We start from the raw sequence: 25,874 nt of genomic DNA on the forward strand, positions 1-25,874 counted from the left end.
AATTTTCCTTGGAACAGAGCCACCATACTCCAAAAAAGTCCAAACTTCATGGACTGGAACCAAAGCTCCAAGCCTTCAGCCCCATCTGAGATCCCAGCAACTAGGCAATACCAACCTGCCAGCTCTGTGAGCAATCCATCTTGGAAGTGGATCTTCCAATCCTCAATTAAGTTGCCTCAGCCACAGCTGCATGGAATAGACAAGACTTTCCCTGTGCTGTGCCCAAATTGAAGATTTCTGTACAAATAATTAACTGTTGTTTTAAATCACTACCACTGAGGCCATTTGTTTTCAGCAACAGATAACCAGATAACTGAAATGAGAACACTAATAGTTGCTAACTTTCAACAAGATATGCCAATAAGGCCATAGAAATAAATCCAAAAAAAAAATAAGGTTTGAATCATAAGTTGCATTAAATTTAAGCATTGTCTTTGATCTGCTCATCTTCCAGAATTTCCATGAACCTACCTATTCCTATGCCAAATGATGACATGAAAAAATGTGAGATATGTGAGATGCTTTATATCAAGTTTGAAGTATCAAAGTCTGCAAGTTAACAACAAAAATTTTGACTTGACTTAAAATTGGTAAAAATGACACTGACACTGTTGAACATTACCTGGGACCTGTACTCCAGCACAGTAAGTATGATCAACAAATCTGCCCCCTCCCCAATCTTTGTTTCTCAACAAACATTTTTACCATGAAGAGTTTCCTCCCCACGTGAGTTCAGTAAGAAATTTGTGAATGTCCCCTTTGTTCACCTGCGACAAGGCCAGACACATACTTCTAAATATTTATTCTGTGTCTCATAAATGATTAAGTCAACTGTTTGACTCCACTTGACTGATTTGGACAAAAATCCTTGCAATGGAACTCCAACAACCCTTACCAAAGTTGCCTTCCTGAGTATCTGCTGGCGACAGAGAAACATATTCTCTGATCAGCTGCCCAGTCACACCACTCCCATTCCCCCTCATCCGGTTCTTTGTAGCTTGGTTGACTCCTCCTCATCAAATAAAAATCTTTTCTACCCTACCTTTGACACCCCTGCAGAGCTGAGTGTAAACTGGAGATTTTTCCTGATTTCAGAAGCCCCTTCCCTTATGCTAGAGTCCCTTTCTCTTATTACAATGATCTTTGGGGATAAAGTCTTCCCTTATACCTAAGTCTGGATTTGTTTTTACTTGATAGAATTCAATACTGGTAATTGAGAATCCCTGTTCCTATATCAAGAAACACTTAAAAATGTTCAATTCTATCTGAAGCCACATTCTACCAAATTCTGCAACAGAGCATGAGCTTCTTAGAGGCAGAAAGGTTGATGTTTTTAATACCTCTGACTGAATTTTGTGAGCAAGAAATTCACATTGAACCATACTTATGAGATTTAGGAAAGAAAAATAGGTAGAAAAGAAGAATGTGCCAGTTCTTCAGGTTTTCTCTGCATTGTGATCTGGAAAGATCCTGTCCCTGGTTAAAACTGCCTTGCACATTCATTAATTTGTCCTGAAAAAAAAAAATAAAGACATGAAAACAAGGTAAAATTGTGAGCCAAGAATTATCTGTGAGGAGCCAAACATCCTAATTAGAAAAAAAAAAGGTTAATTCTTTGAATAAGTTCTGTGGTGTTTAAAATATGTGGTAACATAATAACTCCTCTGAAAGAATGTCTAATAAAAAACTAATATCCCCAACAAGTGTGTTGAAATGTCTAATGTTACTATACAATAGGAGGCAGCTCAGCGAGTGAGAAGTTATGCTATCTACTGATACAGAATGTAAGTTTTGAACCCATGTTCTGGAGTCATTACTTGTTAAATGTTTAAAATCAGGAAAGTAATAAATTCCCAAATTATTTCATGCAACAATTTATATGAATCATCAGGAATATACATATTCATTTCAAATGAATTCAAACACATGCAATTCAATATATACAGAGGCATGCTGGTAATATTTAACTACCAACTTTCAGAGGAAAAATTTTAAAGCCCCACAAAACCCTGATTTTTAATGTTTGCGATTTCTATAATATAAATACTCCTACCATCACCAGTTTTGAACTACCAATTGAAAATCAAATGGATCCAGAATACCATTCAATATATATGTACACTGATATGTAAATTTATATGTACATGCATGTGTGTATATGTGTATTTATACATACCTATATATTTACATCTACTTATATATTCAGAGTATATGTATTCTGCATATACAGTCAATATATGCATGTGTTTTATATACAGTGAACAATAATAAAAAATAAAAGTCTGCCTAAAACTGGAAATATAGTAATGCATTTTAAATAAAGGATTAGGCATGACATTAAGATGCAGATCCTCAAAGAACTAACAGTCTTTAAGAAAAGTTTGAAAACAACCAATAAGAAAAGTTTTGTAATTGCCACACCTCTGTAATACTTTTCAACATGTATACATTAATATTGAAAAATATATTTGAATATTCTAGTATTTGTATTTCTAAATACATAGATGTGTTTGAGCTCTCATTCAGGTGTCTTACAGTTTTTGCATTCTATATAAATCCACTGTAAATTTTCTTTTATTTTGGTGCAGAATACTGCAATATATTTAATTGCATATAATGGCAACATAATCAGACAGTGATAAAAATTGTCCTTTTTGCATTTGCCTTGCAGACACACACACGCAGAGCTGACAAAAGCCGGCAACAGGCTGTGGCCAATAGATTTCACTGCATGTAATTAAATCAGCATTGCAGTAGTATAGCCAAGTGCTTTGGAAAAGTGCCTTTTTAAGAGGGGAAAATCTGTAAATCTTTGGGAGGAATATGGTAATCTGTACTATAATAAAACATATTCAGACGTATGATTGATTTTAAATGGATTTACAAAGAACAGCTATAATTCCACTGCACAAAAACTGAGCAAAAGATGTATATGGAATTAAAGATGGCTCATGAAAAAGTTACATTTATCATGCAAAAATTAGGGGAACACTTTCTTCTACTCCTTTTCTTTAAATAAATTAGGAAAATCTTATTACGTCTTTTTTGTCTCTTTCAATCTATGTACGATCTCAAAGGACTAAGAGTTGTAATCAATCTTTACTCCAAAGAGGAAAAGAATATATAAAATAATTTCAGTCACCAAGGTACAGGGTGAAAGGAGTAAACAGTAGTTCTTCACTGACTAGCCCTTTTTAGAAGAAATGACCATTGAACATACTCAATGGATGGAAAAGAAAAGATCCGTTTAAAGTTTCCTCGATTTGCATCATTACATTTTAAAGGAGTGGATGGGGCAGGTAAAGTTATAATCTAAGAAGTGGAGCTCTTACTGTTTCATTTTACTTCCTGTTCTTCTTTAAGGTATTTATGAAATGACAAATAAATGATTCTTTTGAAAAATTTGTTAACAAAAAGGAGAAAAAAATCAAATACAAAAGGAAAAATAAGACTTGAGTGACTCAGCAAAGTTTCTGTTTTTGTTTTTTGTTTTTGTTTTTTTTGGTAGATAATTATTTTTTATTGAAGGGTAGTTGACACACAGTATTACATTAGTTTCAGGTGTACAACACTGTGATTCAACATTTATATATATGATAATTCTAGGTACCAGCTATCACCATACCAAGTTGTTACAATATTTTGACTATATTCCTTATGCTATACATTACATCCCGGTTACTTATTTATTTTACAATTGGAAGTCTGTACTTTTTTTTTTTTTTTTTTGTGAGGGCATCTCTCCTATTTATTGATCAAATGGTTGTTAACAACAATAAAATTCTGTATAGGGGAGTCAATGCTCAATGCACAATCATTAATCCAACCCAAGCCTAATTTTCATCAGTCTCCAATGTTCTGAAGCATAACGAACAAGTTCTTACATGGAGAACAAATTCTTACATAGTGAATAAGTTACATGGTGACCAGTACAAGGGTAGTCATCACAGAAACTTTCGGTTTTGATCATGCATTATGAACTATAAAAAATAGTCCAAATATGAATATTCGTTTGATTTTTATACTTGATTTATATGTGGATACCACATTTCTCTCTTTATTATTATTATTTTTAATAAAATGCTGAAGTGGTAGGTAGATGCAAGATAAAGGTAGAAAACATAGTTTAGTGTTGTAAGAGAGCAAATGTAGATGATCAGGTGTGTGCCTGTAGACTATGTGTTAATCCAAGCTAGACAAGGGCAATAAAACATCCACGGATGCAGCAGATTTCTCTCAAAACAGGGGGGGAAACGTTCTAAGCCTCACCTCTGTTGATCCCCAATTTCTCACCTGATGGCCCCCCTGTGACTGTGCCTGTCTTAGGTTGTTCCTCCCTTGAGGAATCTTACCCGTCTCTGGCTAACCAGTCATCTTCCGGAGCCATACAGGGAAATGTAAAGTTGTTAAGTGAGAGAGAAGCCTTATTGTTTGAAAAGGTTAGCTTTTTACTTCTTTGCAGATTTATGCCCTGTGGCTTCTACGCCCAGCATTTGTCTTGAGGTATCTTTACAACTTGGAAGAATTATGATACATGGTAAATTCGATATGAGGCACGAATTCTATTTTAGGGTTGTAATTAGGAAGGAAGAAGAAAAGCTGTAGAAGAAGCAGGCAGAAGAAAACATGGGAAGATTGATTATTTCTTTGACATATCTTCTTGTAGAGTAACTTCAGCATGTATAGGTTTTAAACTACTAATTAAAATGTGCACACACATTAACATAATAGGAATACAGCTACATAACCAAAGCAGACCTATGATTACCAGCCATCTCCAGTGAAACCAAGAAAACCAGTTAGGCACCTTAGGCATTTGTGAAAACTTATCTATGATATGGTGGATATTGTCCAACTGAACTTGAACAGTCTGAGAGAAATCAGACAAATTAAAACAGCCCATTCCTGGGGACTGTTCACATCCCATATGTTCTTTTAACAGTAAATAGTCTGTAGCTGTAAGATTTTGGAGAGCTACAATTTGCACTTCTCCTAATTCTTGGTTGAGTTCCAACAGTATAGATCCAGTCACATTTGTTGTTTTACTTTATGCACAGGCCAGCTTAGATATCTCCTTCATTCCCATGGCAATACCAGGAACCAGCGGGATGAGTGCATCTACACCTGTAGCAGCGTGTGGATCTTTGTTGGGGTTTTTTGATGATAATCTTCTGGCATGAGTCTTCCAGAGAGTGCTGATGTTGGAAGTTCTTTTTCATATCGTATCTTAGTTCATTTTTGGGGTAGTCAACTTAGGCTTTGATCCTCTGTATAACCAGGTCCCCCCTATAAACCCCGTTACAGTCACTGTCCATCAGCATAGCAAAATGTTGTAGAATCACTACTTGTCTTTTCTGTGTTGTACAGCCCTCACCTTTCTCCCACCCCCCCATGCATGCTCATCTTAATACCTCCCTTCTTCTCCACCCCCTTATCTCTCCCTACCCACCCATCCTCCCCAGTCCCTTTCCCTTTGGTACCTGTTAGTCCATCCTTGAGTTCTGTGATTCTGCTACTGTTTTGTTCCTTCAGTTTTTCCTTTGTTCTTATACTCCACAGATGAGTGAAATCATTTCGTATTTGTCTTTGTCTGCTTGGTTTATTTCGCTGAGCATAATACCCTCCAGTTCCATCCATGTTGCTGCAAATGTCAGGATTTGCCCTTTTCTTATGGCTGAGTAGTATTCCATTGTGTATATGTACCACATCTTCTTTATCCATTCATCTACCGATGGACATTTAGGTTGCTTCCAATTCTTGGCTATTGTAAATAGTGCTGCGATAAACATAGGGGTGCATCTGTCTTTCTCAAACTTGATTGCTGCATCCTTAGGGTAAATTCCTAACAGTGAAATTCCTGGGTCAAATGGTAAGTCTGTTTTGAGCATTTTGATGAACCTCCATACTGCTTTCCACAATGGTTGAACTAACTTACATTCCCACCAGCAGTGAAGGAGGGTTCCCCTTTCTCCACAGCCTCGCCAACATTTGTTGTTGTTTGTCTTTTGGATGGCAGCCACCCTTACTGGTGTGAGGTGAAACCTCATCGTAGTTTTAATTTGCATTTCTCTGATAATTAGCGATGTGGAGCATCTTTTCATGTGTCTGTTGGTCATCTGTATTTCTTTTTTAGAGAACTGTATGTTCAGTTCCTCTGTCCATTTTTTAATTGGGTTATTTGTTTTTTGTTTGTTGAGGCATGTGAGCTCTTTATATATTCTGGATGTCAAGCTTTTATCGAATCTGTCATTTTCAAATATATTCTCCCATACTGTAGGGTTCCTTTTTGTTCTATTGATGGTGTCTTTTGCTGTACAGAAGCTTTTCAGCTTAATATAGTCCCACTTGTTCTTTTTTGCTGTTGTTTTCCTTGCCTGGGGAGATATGTTCATGAAGAGGTCACTCATGTTTATGTCTAAGAGGTTTTTGCCTTTGTTTTATTCCAAGAGTTTAATGGTTTCATGACTTACATTCAGGTCTTTGATCCATTTTGAGTTTACTTTTGTATATGGGGTTAGACAATGGTCCAGTTTCATTCTCCTACATGTAGCTGTCCAGTTTTGCAGGACCATCTGTTGAAGAGACTGTCATTTCGCCATTGTATGTCCATGGCTTCTTTATCAAATATTAATTGACCATATATGTCTGGGTTAATGTCTGGATTCTCTAGTCTGTTCTATTGATCTGTGGCTCTGTTCTTGTGCCAGTACCAAATTGTCTGGATTACTATGGCTTTATAGTAGAGATTGAAGTTGGGGAGTGAGATCCCCCCCCACTTTATTCTTCTTTCTTAGGATTGCTTTGCCTACTCGGGGTCTTTGGTGTTTCCATATGAATTTTTGAATTATTTGTTCCAGTTCATTGAAGAATGTTGCTGGTAGTTTGATAGGAATTGCATCATATCTGTATATTGCTTTGGGCAAGATGGCCATTTTGACGTTATTAATTCTTCCTAGCCACGAGCATGGGATGAGTTTCCATCTGTTAGTGTCCCCTTTAATTTCTCTTAAGAGTGACTTGTAGTTTTCAGAAGTCTTTCACTTCTTTGGTTAGGTTTATTCCTAGGTATTTTATGTTTCTTAATGCAATTGTGAATAGAGTTGTTTTCCTGATTTCTCTTTCTGTTGGTTCATTGTTAGTGTATAGGAAAGCCACAGATGTCTGTGTGTTGATTTTGTATCCTGCAACTTTGCTGTATTCCGATATCAGTTCTAGTAGTTTTGGGGTGGTGTCTTTAAGGTTTTTATGTATAGTATCATGTCATCTGCAAATAGTGACAGTTTAACTTCTTCTTTACCAATCTGGATTCCTTGTATTTCTTTGTTTTGTCTAATTGCCATGGCTAGGACCTCCAGTACTATGTTAAATAACAGTGGGGAGAGTGGGCATCCCTGTCTAGTTCCCAATATCAGAGGAAAAGCTTTCAGCTTCTTGCTGTTCAGTATAATGTTGGCTGTGGGATTATCATAAATGGCCATTATTATGTTGAGGTACTTGCCCTCTATTCCCATTTTGCTGAGAGTTTTTATCATGAATGGATGTTGAATTTTGTCAAATGCTTTTTCAGCATCTATGGAGATGATCATGTGGTTTTTGTCTTTCTTTTTGTTGATGTGGTAGATGATGTTGATGGACTTTCGAATGTTGTACCATCCTTGCATCCCTGGGATGAATCCCAATTGGTCATGGTGTACGATCCTTTTGATGTATTTTGAATTCGGTTTGCTAGTATTTTGTTGAGTATTTTTGCATCTATGTTCATCAGGGGTATTGATCTGTAGTTTTCTTTTTTGGTGGGGTCTTTGCCTGGTTTTAGTATTAGGGTGATGTTGGCTTCATAGAATGAGTTTGGGAGTATCCCCTCCTCTTCTATTTTTAGGACAACTTTAAGGAGAACGGGTATTATGTCTTCCCTGTATGTCTGATAAAATTCCGAGGTGAATCCATCTGTCCCGCGGGTTCTGTTCTTTGGTAGTTTTTTGATTACCACTTCAATTTCGTTGCTGGTAATTGTTCTGTTTAGATTTTCTGTTTCTTTCTGGGTCAGTCTTGGAAGGTTGTATTTTTCTAGCTAGTTGTCCATTTCTCCTAGGTTTCCCAACTTGTTAGCATATAGGTTTTCATAGTACTCTCTAATAATTCTTTGTATTTCTGTGGGGTCCTTCGTGATTTTTCCTTTCTCGTTTCTGATTCTGTTGATGTGTGTTGACTCTCTTTTCCTCTTAATAAGTCTGGCTAGAGGCTTATCTATTTTGTTTATTTTCTCAAAGAACCAGCTCTTCGTTTCATTGATTTTTGCTACTGTTTTATTCTTCTCAATTTTATTTATTTATTCTCTGATCTTTATTATGTCCCTCCTTCTGCTGACCTTAGGCCTTATTTGTTCTTCTTTTTCCAATTTCGATAATTGTGATGTTAGACCATTCATTTGGGTTTGTTCTTCCTTCTTTAACTATGCCTGGATTGCTATATACTTTCCTCTTAAGACTGCTTTTGCTGTATCCCACAGTAGTTGGGGCTTTGTGTGGTTATTGTCATTTGTTTCCATATATTGCTGGATCTCCATTTTGATTTGGTCATTGATCCATTGATTATTTAGGAGTGTGTTGTTAAGCCTCCATGTGTTTGTGAGCCTTTTTGCTTTCTTTGTACAGTTTATTTCTAGTTTTATGCCTTTATGGACTGAAAAGTTGGTTGGTAGGATTCCACTCTTTTGGAATTTACTGATGCTCTTTTTGTGGGCTAGTATGTGGTCTATTCTGGAGAATGTTCCATGTGCACTTGAGAAGAATGTGTATCCTGTTGCTTTTGGATGTAGAGTTCTATACATGTCTATTAGGTCCATCTGTTCCAGTGTGTTGTTCAGTGCCTCTGTATCCTTACTTATTTTCTTTCTGGTGGATCTGTCCTTTGGAGTGAGTAGTGTGTTGAAGTCTCCTAGAATGAATGCATCGCATTCTATTTCCTCTAGTTCTGTTAGTATTTGTTTCAGGTATGTTGGTGCTCCTGTATTGGGTGCATATATTTTTATAATGGTTATATCCTCTTTATGGACTGAGCCCTTTATCATTATGTAATGTCCTTCTTTGTCTTTTGTTACTTTCTTTATTGTGAAGTCTGTTTTGTCTGATACCAGAATTGCAACACCTGCTTTCTTCTCTCTGTTGTTTGCATGAAATATCTTTTTCCATCCCTTGACTTTTAGTCTATGCATGTCTTTGGGTTTGAGGTGAATCTCTTGTAAACAGCATATGGATGGATCTTGCTTTTTTATCCATTCTATAACTCTGTGTCTTTTGATTGGCACATTTAGTCCATTTACATTTAGGGTGATTATTGAAAGGTACGTACTTATTGCTGTTGAGGCTTTAAGTTTGTGGTTACCAAAGGTTCAGGGTTAGCTTCTTTACTATCTTACTGTCTAACTTAACTCACTTATTGAGCTATAATAAACATGGTTCTTTATTTCTCTCCCTTCTTATTCCTCCTCCTCCATTCTTCCTATGCTGGGTGTTTTGTTCTGTGCTCTTTTTGGAGTGCTCCCATCTAGAGCAGTCCCTGTAAGATGCCCTGTAGAGGTGGTTTGTGGGAGGCAAATTCCCTCAACTTTTGCTTGTCTGGGAATTGTTTAATCCCTCCCTCATATTTAAATAATATTCATGCTGGATACAGTAGTCTTGGTTCGAGGCCCTTCTGTTTCATTGCATTAAGTATATCATGCCATTCTCTTCCGGCCTGTAGGGTTTCTGTTGAGAAGTCTGATGATAGCCTGATGGGTTTTCCTTTGTATTTAACCTTTTTTTTCTCTCTGGCTGCCTTTAATACTTTGTCCTTGTCTTTGATCTTTGCCATTTTAATTATTATGTGTCTTGGTGTTGCCCTCCTTGGATCCCTTGTCATGGGAGTTCTGTGTACCTCTGTGGTCTGAGAGGCCATTTCCTCCCCTAGTTTGGGGAAGTTTTCAGCAATTATTTCTTCAAAGAAACTTTCTATCCCCTTTTCTCTCTTCTTCTTCTGGCACCCCTATAATGCAGATATTGTTCCATTTCAATTGGTCACTCAGCTCTCTTAGAATTCTTTCATTCCTGGAGATTCTTTTATCTCTCCTGCATCAGCTTCTCTGCATTCCTGTTCTCTGTTTTCTAGTCCATTAATGGTCTCTTGCATCTCGTCCATTCTGTTTTGAAGTCCTTCCAGAGCTTGTTTTATTTCTGTATTCTCCTTCCTTAGTTCTTGCATATTTCTCTGCAAGTCCATCAGCATGGTTATGACTTTTGTTTTGAATTCTTTTTCAGGAAGACTGGTTAAATCTATCTCCCCAGGTTCCTTCTCAGGGGAAGATGTAGCAGATGCCGAAGCTGTCTGGGTTAGTCTTGTCTGGATCATATTTTTTTGCCTTTTCATGTTGACAGGTGCTGTTGACTGTCAGGTGGGAGGGCCAAACTTTTTACTTGCTGCTGACCTTTCTTTACTGGGACAACTGCGACCCCTAGTGGCTTGTGTTGGGTAACTGCGTGTAGACTGGGTCTGTGTCTTGCCTGGATGATGTGGAGGAATTTCCCTTTCTGTGGGCATGGTCTGCCTTAGGCTGTTTCTCTGCTTTCGCAGCGCCCGGAGGGGTAATCGACTGGGGAGTTGTTTGGCTGTTTACCTCCGTGAGGGGTCTCAGAGCTGTTGCCCAGGGGTTTAGTGTGCCCGGTTTTGGCTGTAATTTCCAGCCACTGGGCTGTGACCTGTGTTGTATCCATCCAGCTGTTATGTTCCTGTCCCTTTAAGACTTTCAAAAAGCACTCGTTTTTCTTTGTCACAGGGGCATCAGCTTTGGAACCCTCTCAGAGGTCTTGCTGTCCTGTTTCCCTAGTTTCCAGCCCTCCACGCATGCACTGTGTCTGGACTCTGGTGCGGGTGGCTGGGGCTGGGTGTTTAGCCGTCCTGGGCTCCCTCTCCCTCCTGCCGGGAGCTGTGGGGAGGTGTGCTCCGGTCCCGCCAGGCTGGGGTTTGTATCTTATCCCTTGCACCAGGTGCTGGGCTCTCGCACATGTGGATGTAGTCTGGCTATTGTCCTGTGTTTTCTGGTCTCTCTTTTAGGATTAGTTGTATTTGTTGTATTTTCAAAAATATATATGTTTTTGTGAGGAGATTCCCACTGTCCTACTCATGCCGCCATGTTGGCCCCGCCTCTCTGTTTTTGTTTTTAACCAAATGTGAGAATGTCCCAACATGAAAGTGATTTCATAAATTGAGATCATACTGGCTTATACAGGTAATAATCTCTGAAAAATAATTTTGGAAGAGTAGGACTCAGTCATTCTTGAGAAATTTCACTGCTTCCTCCAGCTCCCTGTTTCTGTAATACTGTTTGGTTTCCCCTGGGAAGCCTTTCCCTTCCATTGATGTGGTAGCTCTTAGGAGTTCTGAGCCTATGTGGGAGTAGGGCTTTTAGTTAATCATATCAGAATCATCTGCACTGATTAATAGTTGTGTGGCCCCCTTGGGAGTCTCTAAATCAACTACTTTATACATTACTCAAATTGGACATGGGAACCTCTCATTTTAAAAAACACTTCAATGATTTTACGTGTATTAATGCTTGAAAACCTCTAGCCTAGAGGAAGATTGAAGTTACCTATCCCATGCTCATTACAAATTTGTGGGAATACCTCATTAACCCTCTTCCAAAACCCAACTTTAATACTAGCAAAGTCATGTAATTAATACAAAATATGCCACAGATGGAAGACAGTGCTTTCACCTCATTTTAACTTGGATGTAATTAATATTTAATTTTTTTTTCATTGAAATGTTTAATGAAAGTTGGTCATTTGCTAGAATGCAGCAGAAGAAAATCCATGAATATCATAAGTGTCAGAATTCCTACGCTTTAATCTTCACTTGTATAATAATTAGCTTTTTAACCTTGGGCAAGTCACTTATATATTCTCTAATTTAAAAATTAACTTTGATTATATAAATCATACATGAATATTTTATCCACTTAAGAAAAGGAAAATTTAAATATGGTACATAAAGGTAAATTTCCCTTTCACAACCATCCTCAATTTCAGTTTCTCCTCAGAATTAACCATAGTCATTACTTCAGTTTATATCCATCCAGATTAATATATGTGAATAGATAAATTAATAGAAAGATATGGATATAGACACAGATTAAGATATATGTGCAGGTATATAATGTATAATAGAACTGCATGTTTTACAGAAGGCATGTTTTTATACACTTTGTTCATAACTTGATTTTTTCCATTGGCTATTATATCTTTTAAATTTTCTATATTAGTCCATTGAAAACATACATATTTTTAACTACTATATAATATGCCACAAATGGATATCATTTATTTGTCCACATCATTACTGATAGCATTTAGGATCTTTTTTATATTTTTGCTTTGTTTTGTTTTTACTTTTTATTGTCATTATTAATACAAACTACTGTTCCATGTAATATTCTTTTTTGTATAAACTTCATGATTAGCATATATAAATGATCCTCCAAAGAATATATCACAATTAGAATTACTGGGTCAAATAATACATGCATTACATTTTTCCCCATTTTTATTGAGATTATAATTGACATACAACATGGTGTAAGTTTAAGATTTACAACATGTTGATTTGATACATCTATATATTGTGGAACAATTATTACAGTAAGATTAGTTAACACTTCATATAATTATCATAATGTGGTAAGAACTTTTAGATCCACTCTCTTAGGAACATTCAAGTACATAATACAATATTGTTAACTATATTCACAATACTGTACATTAAATTCCAAGAACTTTTTTATCTTATAAATGGGAGTTTGTACCCTTTGAGTTACATCTTCCCATTTCCCCCACTCCCTGCAAGCTCATGACAATGACCATTCTACTCTCTGTTTCTAGGAGTTCAGCTTTTTTAGATACCATATATGTGAGGTCATACAATATTTATCTGTCTTTCTCTTGCTTTCACCTAGCTAAGTGATTTAAAGTTCCATCCATCCATGTCACAAATGACAGGATTTCTTTTTTGTCATGGCTGAATAATATTCCACTGTTTATACATTTACACCACTCTTCTTTATCCATTCATCCATTGATGGACACTAACTTGTTTCCATGATCTTGACCATTGTGAATAAATGCTGCAATTAACAGGGAAGTGCATATATTTTTTTGATACTCTGTTCTCATCTTCCTTGAATATGTACCCAGAAGTAGTGTTGTTGGGTCATATGGTAGTTCCATATTTAAGTTTTTGAGGAAATTCCATATTGTTTTCCATAGTGGCTGTGCCAATTTACATTCTCAGCAACAGTACACAAACAGTCCGTTTTCTTCACATCCTCAGCAATGCTTGTTATTTCTTATCCTCTTAATGATAGCAGGTATGAGGTAATATCTCATTATGGCTTCAGTTTGCATTTCCCTGATGATTGGTGATATTGAGCATCTTTTCAGATATTTGTTGGCCATTTGAATGACTCCTTTGGAAAAAAAAGTTCATTCAGATCCTCTGCCCACTTTCAAATAGGATTTTTTGTTGTTATTATCATTGAGTTACATGACTTCTTCATATATTTCAGGTACTAACCCCTTATCTAATACATGGCTTGCAAATATTTTTTCCCATTCTGTTTGTTAGAACTTTTCATTTTGTTGATTGTTTCTTTTGTTGTGCAGAAGCTTTATAATTTCATGTACTTCCATTTATTTATTTTTGCTTTTGTTGCTTGTAATTTTTGTGTCCTATCCAATAAAATCATTGCCAAGACCACTGTCAAAGATTTTCCTTCTGTTTTCTTCTAGGAGTGTTAATATCTCAGGTCTTATGGTTAAGTCTTTAATCCATTTCAAGTTAATTTTTGTGAATGGTGTGTGTCCAGTTTCATTCTTCTGAATGTGATTATCCAGTTTTCCCAACACCATTTATTGAGGGAAATATGCTTTTCCCATTGAGTATTCTTGAGTCCCTTGTCAAATATTAGTTGGTTATATGTGTAGCTGTTTATTTCAGAAATTTCTATTCTTTTCTACTGTTTGGTGTGTCTATTTTTTGCTAGTACCATTCTGTTTTGATTACTATAGCTCTGTTGAATACTTCACCCCTAGAAAACGGGATGCCTCTGGCATTGTTCCTCTTCTAATGATTATTCTGGCTATTTGGAGTCTTTTGTTGTTTCGTGCCAATTTCAGCATTGTTTTTGCCATTTCTGTGAAAAATGTCATTAGGATTTTGATAGGTATTGCCCTGATTGTATAGATGGATGTTCCAGAGTGGGGTTGTAAATACTTTATCTTTACACTTTCAGGTGGTGCCTGCATATTGTGCAGAACTTATAAAAACCAGGCTTGGATTTTCTCTTCCTCTCAGTTGATCTCTTTGAAGACATAGGTGCAAGCTGGAAGAAAAAGCAGTGTAGCAAGAGTGGGCACCATGGGCAATTGGGTCACTTCTTCATGTAACCTACATGTGCCTTCAGAAACTGTTTGGGCTCAAACACAGATACACAACTTCCATTTCATGATGAAGTGTTGCTGTACATTCCCAATATTTGGCCTGATGGATCAGATAACACCCAGTTCATGATGGACAGCAAAGGTTGCATGGTGACTTGGAAGCCCATGGTTAAGCATTCAGTGTCTGCTAAGACATAGTAGTGGGCTAAGAGGTATTTCTCAAAAGGGGAATAGTAATCTGTGGAAGAGAGCAGTGCTTTGTCTGTGCTGTGATTCATGAGTAGGAGTCTGTAAAAGGCTCCAGAGAGAATCTCTGTCTGCCACTGACACATCAAGCATGATTACAACTATGGTTCAAGCCACAGAGAAGCTTACATGAGACCCTGACTCTACTGCAGAACCTTCTCTTATTCATGGCCCCACTCATGTTTAGCAGCTCCTAAGGTCACCAGGCAAATGGGCTGTGATAACATATCCAAATTATGAACAGGTTGTCTCCAAAATCCAAAGAGATCCAATAGGAGTTGTACCTCTCTTTCGGTTTTAAGAAGTCCCAGATACAATAATTTATTTTTCACCTAACAAAGGATATCTAAACATGACCTATGTTACTTCAACCCTATTATCACTGAGGCAGAAGTCTCCTGGATTTATTTCCAACCCTCTGGTGTGTAAATGTCTTACCAATAAATCTAGAGAAGTCACTACCTCTTACTCCTTGGCCCAGTTATGATAAAATTATCAATGTAATGGGTCACTGTTATTTCTGTGGAAGGGAAAGGTGATCGAGATCTCTGAAAACTGAATTATAGCAAAGGGCTGAAGGGTTGAAATATCCCTGAGGTAGGACAGTGAAGGTATATCGTTGGCCTTGCCAGCTGAAGGCAACCTGCTTCTGGATTTTACTGACAGGAATGGAGAAATGGCATTTTCCAGATCAGTAGCTTCATTTGAGGTACTGGGGTTGTGTTAATTCACTCAATAATGAAACCACATCTGCTACTGAAGCTTCTATTGGAATCACCACCTGGTTAAGTTGGTGACAATCCACTGTCATTCTCCAAAATCATCCACCTTCTACCCAAACCGAACAGGTCAGTTAGGTGGGGATGTGATAGGAGTCACCACCCAGGCATCTTTCAAGTCCTTGATGATGACACTAATCTTTACTATCCTTTCAGGAATGTGGTGTTGCTTTTGGTACACTCTTTTCCCAGGTACAGGTAGTTATAATGGCTTCTACTTGGCCTTTCCCACAATCATCTTCCTCATTCCACAGGTCAGGGAACCAATGTGGGGATTCTGTCAGCTGCTGACTGTATCTATTATGATTACACTGTTTGGAACTTGGGAAATTATATGAGGAGTTCAGGAAAGCACTGGATCCATTGTGAGAGGGACCTGAGCAAAAACTTCCTTCATTGCCAGACCCGCATAAGCCCCCTACTCATTGTGGACACAATGACATTTTGAGTCTCATGGAATTAGTACCAGTTCAGAGCCAGTGTCCAGTAGTCCTTGAAAGGTCTGACTTGTTTCCTTTTCCTCAATGTACATTTACTCTGGTAAAAAGTTATTGGTCATTTTGGGGAAGGCTGGGAGAAGGAATAACATTATAAAATTTTAGAAATGTACCAGAGTCCTTCCTCAAGGGAACACAGATTTTTGTTTCTTCGAAGGGTTTTGAATCTGAAAATCAGTTCAAGTCTAAAATTGGTTGAGGGGAATGACTCTCTGTTTTTATGATTCAGGTTAGGCTTTTGTTCTCTTGAAATTTTCAGCTTATACAGATTGGGTAAGAATTAGTAGGTTGCTATCTATTTCATTTAAACGTACACAGTGAACAGCTAGCAATGCCATACCGTAGACCTGTGAGAGTCAGACTTCTGAATGCTGCTGTTTCCGTTGTCCATTGCAGTAACCATGCTCACCTTACCTTTGTGGTTGAGCGCCTTCATTTGGCCCCTGCCACCCCCAGATCCAATCATTCCCACTGCATTTAGGTTTCCCAGTTTAGTGCCTGCTACTCCCCTGCAAGGTCTGGCCTTTAGAGAAGAGTGATCATGGACCTCTTCAAGGATGACTGGACAACTTTTCAAAAGTGTTTCTCACAATATTGGTGAAAGTTATATTATCTGGCCCTATCCTGTGTGGGTGAGTAGGTCCCACATGATAAAGCCACTCTTGACATTCTTAAGCTTTTGAATTCTTTCCTTCATGTTGTGCTGTGGCAGGTCTGACATTTCCAATCCATTCTCTGCGGGCCAGCTTTTGCTCCATGTTGCAGCCAAGCAAACAAACAGAACCCTAACTCCCTGAGCTGCAAACTTACTCTGCTTAGTAAGCCCATATCAACAGATGCAGCCTGATCTAACCCCGTGCTTCTTCCACTGCTATTCCATAGTGTCCATTCCCACGCATTACCCAGATTTCTGTCTGTATAAACTAGTTCTGTTGGAGTGTAGCACAGATCCTCAGTTGTTGCACTTTGCATCTCACCTTTAGGGGCCCCATGAGATTTCAGTCCAGTTGTAAGTAAAAAGAGGTGATGGGGCACTTCCTAAGGAGAATCAGCATTTCTTTCACCTGCTTCAGGTGGACATCACAGTGTCCTCAGGCAATGCAGAGTTAATCCCCTCAGTGGGGATGAAAAGGTCAGTACTATTTATTGGGCTTGGGGAGGCCACTTCCACTGGCAAAGAGGACTCATCCATATTTAGATCCTCCCTCAGGACTCCATCCTAACTTACAGGAGCCCATTCTTTTCCAATCAATGTCCTCACTTTAATACTAGACATCCTGGGTGGCTGGGAGTTCAACTCACATTTTAATGATGAGACTGTTTAATTTCCAGCAATCTCAGCCCTGCAGCTACAGAATATAAGGGTCTCCTTCAGGACATGGAGCTCTGTTAAGGTCATTTACCTGGATCTTGAGCTGCGAATTAGAATCCTGAACTCATACTTTTCTTTTACAACTTTGTACAGCAACATTTCAAACAATCAGCCAAGCCCAACAATTTTCAAAAGTTTCATATACACAGTCAGCAAATTCATGCTCCTTGTAAGTGATAGGAATATCCATGCAGATATTTTATGTGTGTCTCTATTCCAGTTCACATCATGGACTATCTGTGCTCCTCTATTACTGGAAATGGAATCTTTAACATCTTTAAGTCTAACCAGTTTGTCACTTCCAGAAACCAAGAACCTATTCAGAAAACTCCTTAAAGTTCTGTCCTTTTAGATTACTCACAGTACCCAAATTTGTATTAGTTAAGGTTCTTCAAAGAAACAGAACCAATTTATGTATTTCTTTATCTCTCTCTCTATTGGTAATCTATCATCTATCTATTTGTCTATCTATCTAAATACCTACTTGTCTATCCAACTAGATAGATAGAGATTGTTTCATAAGAATTTGGAGGTTGCAAGCTGGATGCCCAAGAAAGCCAGTTGTGTACTTCTAGACCAAGCTGGAAGGCTTGAGAACTAGCAGAGCTTATGATGTAAATCTCAGGCAAAGGTCCAGGGCCAATAACAACGGGAGCCAAAGGTGTAAGTCTTGATCTGAGTGCAGGGGAAGACAAATGGATGTTCCAGCTCCAGAAGTCCTTCTTCTGCCTTTGTTCTATTCAGCCTCTCAACAGATTGGATGCTGCCCACACATGTTGCCAAGAGAAATCTGCTTTACTATCAATTCAAGTGCTAATCTCATTTGGAAACACCCTCCTAGCTATACCCAGAAATAATGTTTGGCCAAATATTAGAATCCTCTGAAAAAGTTCTTGTTTAAGTCAAACTTAAGCATGTACTTGAGAAAATTAAGAAATTAAAGGTTCTGGATTTCTTTAGGAAAATAAAACTAAATGCTTATAGTAAAAACAAATACTAACTAAATGTTTAATTAAATCCATACTAAAAAAACAAAACAAAACAAAATATTTTGTGTACTGTTTCTTCATGATTTAAATGGAAATTTTCTAATGATACATTATTTGGCTCACAAAGTACTCAAGATTTTTGATTCAATGATTTATCCATCAGATTCTTAACTTTTGGCCACTTTATAAATCACAATATCTTCAGTATGAGAAAGGGGAATAAAAAAAGAAAGAAAATCTCCAATTAGCTAATATTGCTATGTTTTTGAAGATGAGATAAATTTTAAAGTCTATTTCTGGTAGATTACATATCTATTCCTTCTTTCTTCTCAGTCAAAAGTTATCTCAATTAATCACTAAATCAAATTAATTATATATTTTTAAATGCAGCAAAACTTCACCAGAGAAGAGAAAAATTAATTGCATCAGAGATGGAAGCTACTTCGTTTAAATTCTATTAATAAAATATAAAAGTTAGAGACCTCTGATGTCAAGCAGGCCAAGTCATCAATAAGATTGCCTTTCCTGTGTTACACCTTGTGTTGGTAGACTGTCAGCCGTAGCTTCCATGAAGTGCACCTAAATAAAAGTGTATACCTGGCCAGAATAGAGTGAATTTTCCTAATCATTTTTATATTGTATGTACATAAATATTCATTTGCAATATACTTATATTAATCACAAAAGGAAATTTACTTGTCTTGCAAAAACATGAAACAGGGCATGATCATCTAATTAAGTGCCCTTGGATGTGTATTTAAATTTTTCTTCAAGAATATTGGACTGAACTTTCATTTGTATGATACTCCTAAATTTTCGTGATTATGATTTAAAAATCATTGAATATATAAAACTCTACATGTAAGTTGGAGAGATCTAATTAAATGTGATTTAAAATGTTTTATGATTATCACATGCTTTTAAAATTTTTCAGATGTAGGGAATAATTAAAATGTAGAACACTTAATGTTAATTAAATCAGAAAGTTTTGTATGGAAATTTCCTCATTTCATTTTTTTTTGACATCTATAGTGTTTGGCTACAATTTAGTTGAATATTACTTTTAGTTTTTATTTAGAAAATATATTGAAAAAATAATTTTCAATGTATACATGTACCTAGAGACAATAAAGATATTCACTGTATTGGAATTAAGATTTGTATCTCCCCAGATCTGCTAGTTTCCACCAACTCCCCATGCCTCAGGCACTTGCTAGCTTCCGGAATGGCTGGGATGACCCTAGTAATTGCTTATACTCTCACAGCAACTGTTCTGTCTTCATAAAATCCAGGTACCTCTGTATAGATTTAAGCAAGTTACACACTCACAGTGACTTACAAAGAAAGACTGCTAAACCTGTACAATAGTGACATCATACCTGATAGAACTATGCCTTCCCAATGGTGCCCAGATAACCAGGTAACACAGTCGGAGAGTGGCTGAGTGGGAAAATTGCTGCCTTGTTAGTCTGTGACCAATGAAAGACACAAGTTAGGCAGGAGCCATCAGTTAAATTGTATTTCTTGCCTCCAAAGACTGCCCCAGGATAGATTAGCATCCTACTGACATTCCTAGACATCCCTCATGACATAGGAAAGTCTTTCTGAGTGACATATGGGAAGAATGCTACTTTCTGAGGAAGAATGAACCACTAGAAGTGCTGGGTCAAAAGTATTCCAGGCAAAGGGAATGACAAATAGTTTCAAAATAGTTAATAATCTGGAATTTAACAGGAGGAGTTGAAAGATCAGAGAGGCAGAATCTTACTTACTTAGTGAGAGATAAACTAGAAGATAAGGTCAAAAGCCTAAACAGAAGCAAATCAGTCAGGTTCATGTTGGCCATAATAAAGAATTTAGAATTCTAAAAGTAATGGGAAACTATTAGAGGTACTTAATTAAGAAAGGATGTGGCTGATCAGTGTTTTAAATAGCTTATTGCTATTTGGAGAATGGACTGAGACAGGGAAACACCAGAACTACAAGGATTAGCTAGGTAGCTACTTTTATATTACAAATGGGAGATGATGGTAGAAATGGGATGACAGAGGTGGAGTAAAGATTATAAAATTTATTTTGACAATAGAGCCACAGGACTTTCTAGGATAATGCATGTGGGAATAGGAAATAAAGACTTGATCAACTGGACATGGGGTGCTTTTTTCCAGAATGGGAAAGATTAGGGGGATAAAATAGATTTGAAAAGAGAAAAAGAATTAGGAGTTATATTTTGGTCATGTTAACTTTTACAAAATCAGACTATCATAGGTAGAAATAATCAATGATGTGTCTTTGCTACATCTGAGAGAATTTCTTGGCATGGAAAATGGAGGAAATTGCAAGGAAAATATATTTAGAGCCTTTAAATGGACCAAACTCAAGACTAAAATAAATGCCAGTATATTGCAATCAAGTCAAACTCCGCATCCCTCCAGGAGTTCTGGCAAGCACACTACACATGTTGCTTAGGGCATATTATCCTGGTCTAAGGAAGCCCTAGAAAAAAGGCTACAGTGAACATCACTACAGCTTCCTTCTAATGAGAGAAATATGTAAGACAAAAGAGCACAGCTAATGTGTAGCTTCCACAGCAAGCAAAGAGAAGACATTTTCAGCTCAGAGACAAATTCTCTGATTTGGATGCCTCTATTTCTAGACACCTTCCAGTAACCCCTCAGGCTTCCAATTTGCTGAACTACACAATAAAACTATTATGGAGTAAACTTTGTCCAATTTTTCTTCGGGCCTTAGAAAGTCAGACTGCTATGTCCAATCCTGATTCATCATTTCATTTTGCCTTTTTTCATTCAGAATATATTCCCTACTGACACCAAAAGGGTTCCTCAGTATTTTCAATACAGTCCTTTGCACCATAGGTCTCAGATAACCCTTGTATTCAGTCCTTATTTTCATCCCTTGTATTCAAATGTTTCCATTTGTACTTTTGGACTAAATCTACCAGCTAACAACCAGTCCAGTTCACTCATACAGCCAGCCTCAGAATAAGCTTTGCAGGAAGATGCAGGTTATCATACAGCTGCTGGCTCTAACCTCTGATTCTGTGGCCTGAACTATTGCCTCTAGCTTCCTATATAACTAACATTTTTGCTATTGTTTTTTATTCTTACCAATGAAATTCACTATATATTTCTGGTAAGAAAGAGTTTTGTTTTAAAATCCACACATTAAACTCTATTCTTGGTGGAAATGAACAATTTTAGCCTCAACTGGAATATAACTTGATATATGTAAGAATTTTAACCTTGGCAATGTGTTTCTATTATTTCTAGATAGTGACAAGATCAAAAATTTGTTTTTCTCCAAAGTCAGAAATTATCCCAAACAAAACAACTTCTATGTCTCAAAAGGAGAATCAGACTAATATTTGCATTTTGCAACCTCTGGCACTAAGAATTTTTTTTTCAGCATTTCAACATAGAATATAAAAATGAATCTCAAGAGATTGATCTCCACAATCATTTATATGCTGAATATCTGAACATAGACACTATCCAGAAGGTCATTAATCAGTCCCAGCTTAGCGTTTTATCAACATCAGGACAGATTTCTAACTACCTGAATCTTCTGCTTCTATTTGCCAGGATTAATATATCACACCGCTCTTGTTAACATGCTGAAGGTATGTAGAAAATAGTAAGATAGGTTTTCAAGGGAAAAAAAAGGAAAAGGGAAAAAAAGAAGTAAACAGAGAGTTAAAATAAAGGGTACACATTGGAAGACTGAACTAAGACAAGCAAAGATAAAGTAAAAAAGGCTGAAGGCTGCATGGCTCCTAAGGGAGGAATGCATAGGTTCTTTCTCACAGCGAGATTGAATTCAATGACTTTTTCATACTGTGTTGTCTTTCTTTCCCAGTTCTCACATAAAATATTTCAGGGTTACAAATGACTCCTTTGAGTAACATTTTAAACAGGTGTATGACTTTCAGATATAGGCAAGGTTGATTCTAGGAAATACTGTGATGCAAAATAAATGTGTTCTTGCCTCTCCTTCCCCCTTCATCCCGGCACATTTTCATCTCCTCTTGACTTGCGGCCTTGATAGCCATTCTCCAGCCTCAGTCTCAATATGAAAGTTACTTAACACCCTCAAGCAGGACCACATGGGGAGTCGAAAAAATTAAATACAGAATGTGAAAGCACATACGGATGGCTGTGGAAATGTGCCACTCAGATCTGCAGGGGGACTGTACCAAAGGCTCCAGCTGTCACACCTTTGGAGCACCACCATGTTCCCACTAAGGCTATGTTGTTTCTCCTCAGCTTCTCTGAGCCTATGACTGAGCACAGCATGGATACTAAAGCAGCCATATTACAATGAGATATAAATGTTTCCCAACAGGAGACTATAGTTTAAGGGCTCCTTTTTAGTTTGACCAAACTTTACTAGAACCATGCTGCCTCCGAGAACCTTCCACCCCAACCCTCTGTCCTTCCTGCTTTCCATCCACAGGTATCAGACTAGTGTGAAGGTACAGACATTCTAAGATTGTGAATCATAAAAAAAAGTAGTGGGAGAAGTCTCGGCCACTCTTCTCTGCTCTTCTCTGCGGGCTCCTCCTACAGTAGACGTCTTAAATGTCTAAGTCCGATTTGATGTGTGCCATTTGGTGGTCCTAAACTAATGCAAATGGTAACAAGATATTTGAAAAAGCAGATGGCAAAATGAAGATTTTGGACTTGGTCATTTATTTCCCAGAAGAAAAGATGCACTCCTGAAAGGCAGGAAGGGAACCAATAGAACATGATACAAGCTGGCATCCTACTGCTGAAGTTTCCCCTGTGGCTTCCTCAGGGAAGGGAGAAAGCTTCATCTTTGCAGGTACAATGATTCTATTATCTTAAATAACTGGAGAAGAGGGTGGCAACTTCTCAAAGATAGCCATATTGACTGGTTACTGCTAACTTAAGTTAACCGATTAAAGAGACATAATGAGATGAGAACCTGATGGTTGTTACCAAGCAGTCAAAGGCTGACTGTGACGGCCAAAGTTCTCTTTGGTCAAGAGTAAAAATTGTTATGTATCAGACTGAGAATCTGAAAGAACCACTGCTATTCAGAAGCATTTTAATGCTTATTCAAAGCAGATCTGTTATATTAGAGTAGGGGCCCTGGCTGGGTAAACATGGGTTCCTCACACATGGAAGGGGATCATCCGTATGGAACCCCTGAAGATGTTGGATTTCAGAGTCCCTTGAGCCTTCAGAGATTGCAGAAATGCCCCCATCATTCCTTAGTAAGCCTTACCAGTTTCCTGTTCTGAAGACATGTACTGTCAGGGGGCAAGGCAGTTATCCTGGGATTGGATTTTTAGTGTGTGATCAAGGGGACTGAAATATATAACTGGATAATCAATAGTTAGTTGACCTGGGGGCAATCTACCAAACAGAAGCCCTAGATGTTGGTGAAAACTCACTACCAGGTGTCATTTAGCAACTGCGTGACATAGAGTTGTCCAAAGTGTTCTGGCAGATGATAAGAGAGGTAGGAATAAAGAGGCTAAAAGAAGTGGTCATGTTGTAGTGGTATATAACGTAAAGCCAAGAGAGCCACCAGATGGTTATGTTTCAGGGAGGGTAACTTGAGCATGGGCTCCTTGGAATGAGTTATCATAGTGGGGAAGACCAAACATAACCTCTGAAATGTGCTGCCTCCCTCTAGTCAAGATAATAATTGAAAAAAAAATATATATATATATACATATATATCATCCTATGGCTGATGGCCATGACTGATGCCATTAATTTAATATTGGCAATGTGGACACATTTGAGTGGAATCTGAACATTTTACAGCAGGAATTTTGCATGGAATGGGAGAACCGGGTTCTTGCTGTCTCCATGCTGAAAATGATGCTTCGTTTCTCCTGAGCCTGTTGCCCATGGTGCTCATCATCTTTCTTACTCTAAAGCATATGTAGAGGATCTAAAGGCATTTGTCAAACAGGCCAGGGAAGAGTGGACACTTCAGTGCTGGAGAAACCACTTCTAAGGTCTTACCGTATAAGATAGAAAGGAAGTTCAAAGATGCGGTTGGTTGCTAGGAGGCCAAGCTAGAGATAATGGAATTTGTGAATTTCTTTAAAAACCCAAAGCAGTATCAAGACCTAGTAGCAAAAAAATCCTAAAGGGTGCCATTCTCACTGGTCCTCCAAGCACTGGTAAAATACTTCTAGCTAAGGTCACAGCCAGAGAAGCCAACGTCCCTTTCGTCACTGTTAGTGCATCCGAGTTCTTGGAGATGTTTGCTGATGTGGGTCCAGATGAAGTCTGCAACTTATTTCCTCTTTCTGGTAAGAACGTCCCATTCTCTTCACTGATGAAATTGATGCTGTGGAAAGCAAGAGAGAAAGATGCAATTTTAGGGACCAGAGAGAGCAGGAGAATACACTTAACCAGCTGCTTGTGGAAATAGATGGTTTTAACACAGCACAAAACATCCTTATTTTGCCAGGCACCAATCACCCAAATATCCTAGATCCTGCACTAAAGAGGCCAGGGTGCTTTGACAGGCAAATATTCATGGATCACTGGGCATAAAAGGAAGAGCCTCTATTTTTCAAGTTCATTTCAGACCACTAAAACTGGACAGTGCCCTGGGGAAGGAGAAACTGTCAAGAAAACTTACATCTCCAATGCCAGGGTTTTCAAGAGCTGATGTTCCTAATGAAGCTGCTTTGATCGCGGTGAGATACTTTCAGATTCCATAAATCAGAAACACTTTGAACAAGCAATTGAATGAGTGATTGGTGGCTTAGAGTAAAAAAATCCCAGAATCTGCAGCCCAGGGAGAAGAAGACAGTGGAGTATCATGAGGCAGGTCATGCAATTGCAGCTGGCATCTGGGGCATGCAGACACTCTTTTAAAGGTCCCATCAGCTGTCGGGGCAAAGGACTGGGTTATTCCTTATTTATTTGGAAAGCAGTACCTGGGCACCAAAGCTCAGCTCCTGGACAGGATGTGCATGACTCTGGGTGAATGGATTTCAGATGAAATCTTCTGAAGAATTACAACTGGGGCACATGATGACTTGGGAAAGTAACTCAGAGTGCATATGCTTTAATTGTTCACTTTGGCAACTGGACTTTATCTTTAGCCTCAGAAGTCCAAGTCTGATGGCAGATTGACTTTCAGAAGGCCCCTGGGGAGAACATATCCCTGCTCATCAGGGCTCAGACCCTGTCTGGGAGCCCAGGGTTGGGTGGCCATCTGCTCCCTGACCTGCGCAGTGGCCAGCTGAAGGCATGTGGGTGACTGAGGAGCAGGGCCCTGACCAATGCACAGAGGCATATTTCTCTCTTTCCATTACTCACTTTCATTCAGAGTTTCCCTCTGTGGGTATGCTGTGAAAATAAACTGGAGTCCTGATAAGAATACTTTAATTTGTCTTCATATTTTAAGGATTGAATCCATATCACTTGTTGATGTTTTAATGGAATGGTTTTCTACCAAGAGCTGTAATGTATTTAACGATATGAATGAATTTAGTAAATACAGTT

The 25,874-nt window shown here is 37.9% G+C and overlaps 1 pseudogene; it reads left to right on the plus strand.

The window, feature by feature from the left end:
* The window catches only part of LOC108392238 (mitochondrial inner membrane m-AAA protease component AFG3L2 pseudogene), a 36,359-nt pseudogene extending 10,868 nt beyond the window's left edge, over nt 1–25,491 (plus strand).
* The last annotated feature ends 383 nt before the right edge of the window (nt 25,492–25,874 follow it).

Source organism: Manis javanica, chromosome 5 (genome assembly GCF_040802235.1).
Source record: "Manis javanica isolate MJ-LG chromosome 5, MJ_LKY, whole genome shotgun sequence".
In the NCBI taxonomy this organism is placed as follows: domain Eukaryota; kingdom Metazoa; phylum Chordata; class Mammalia; order Pholidota; family Manidae; genus Manis; species Manis javanica.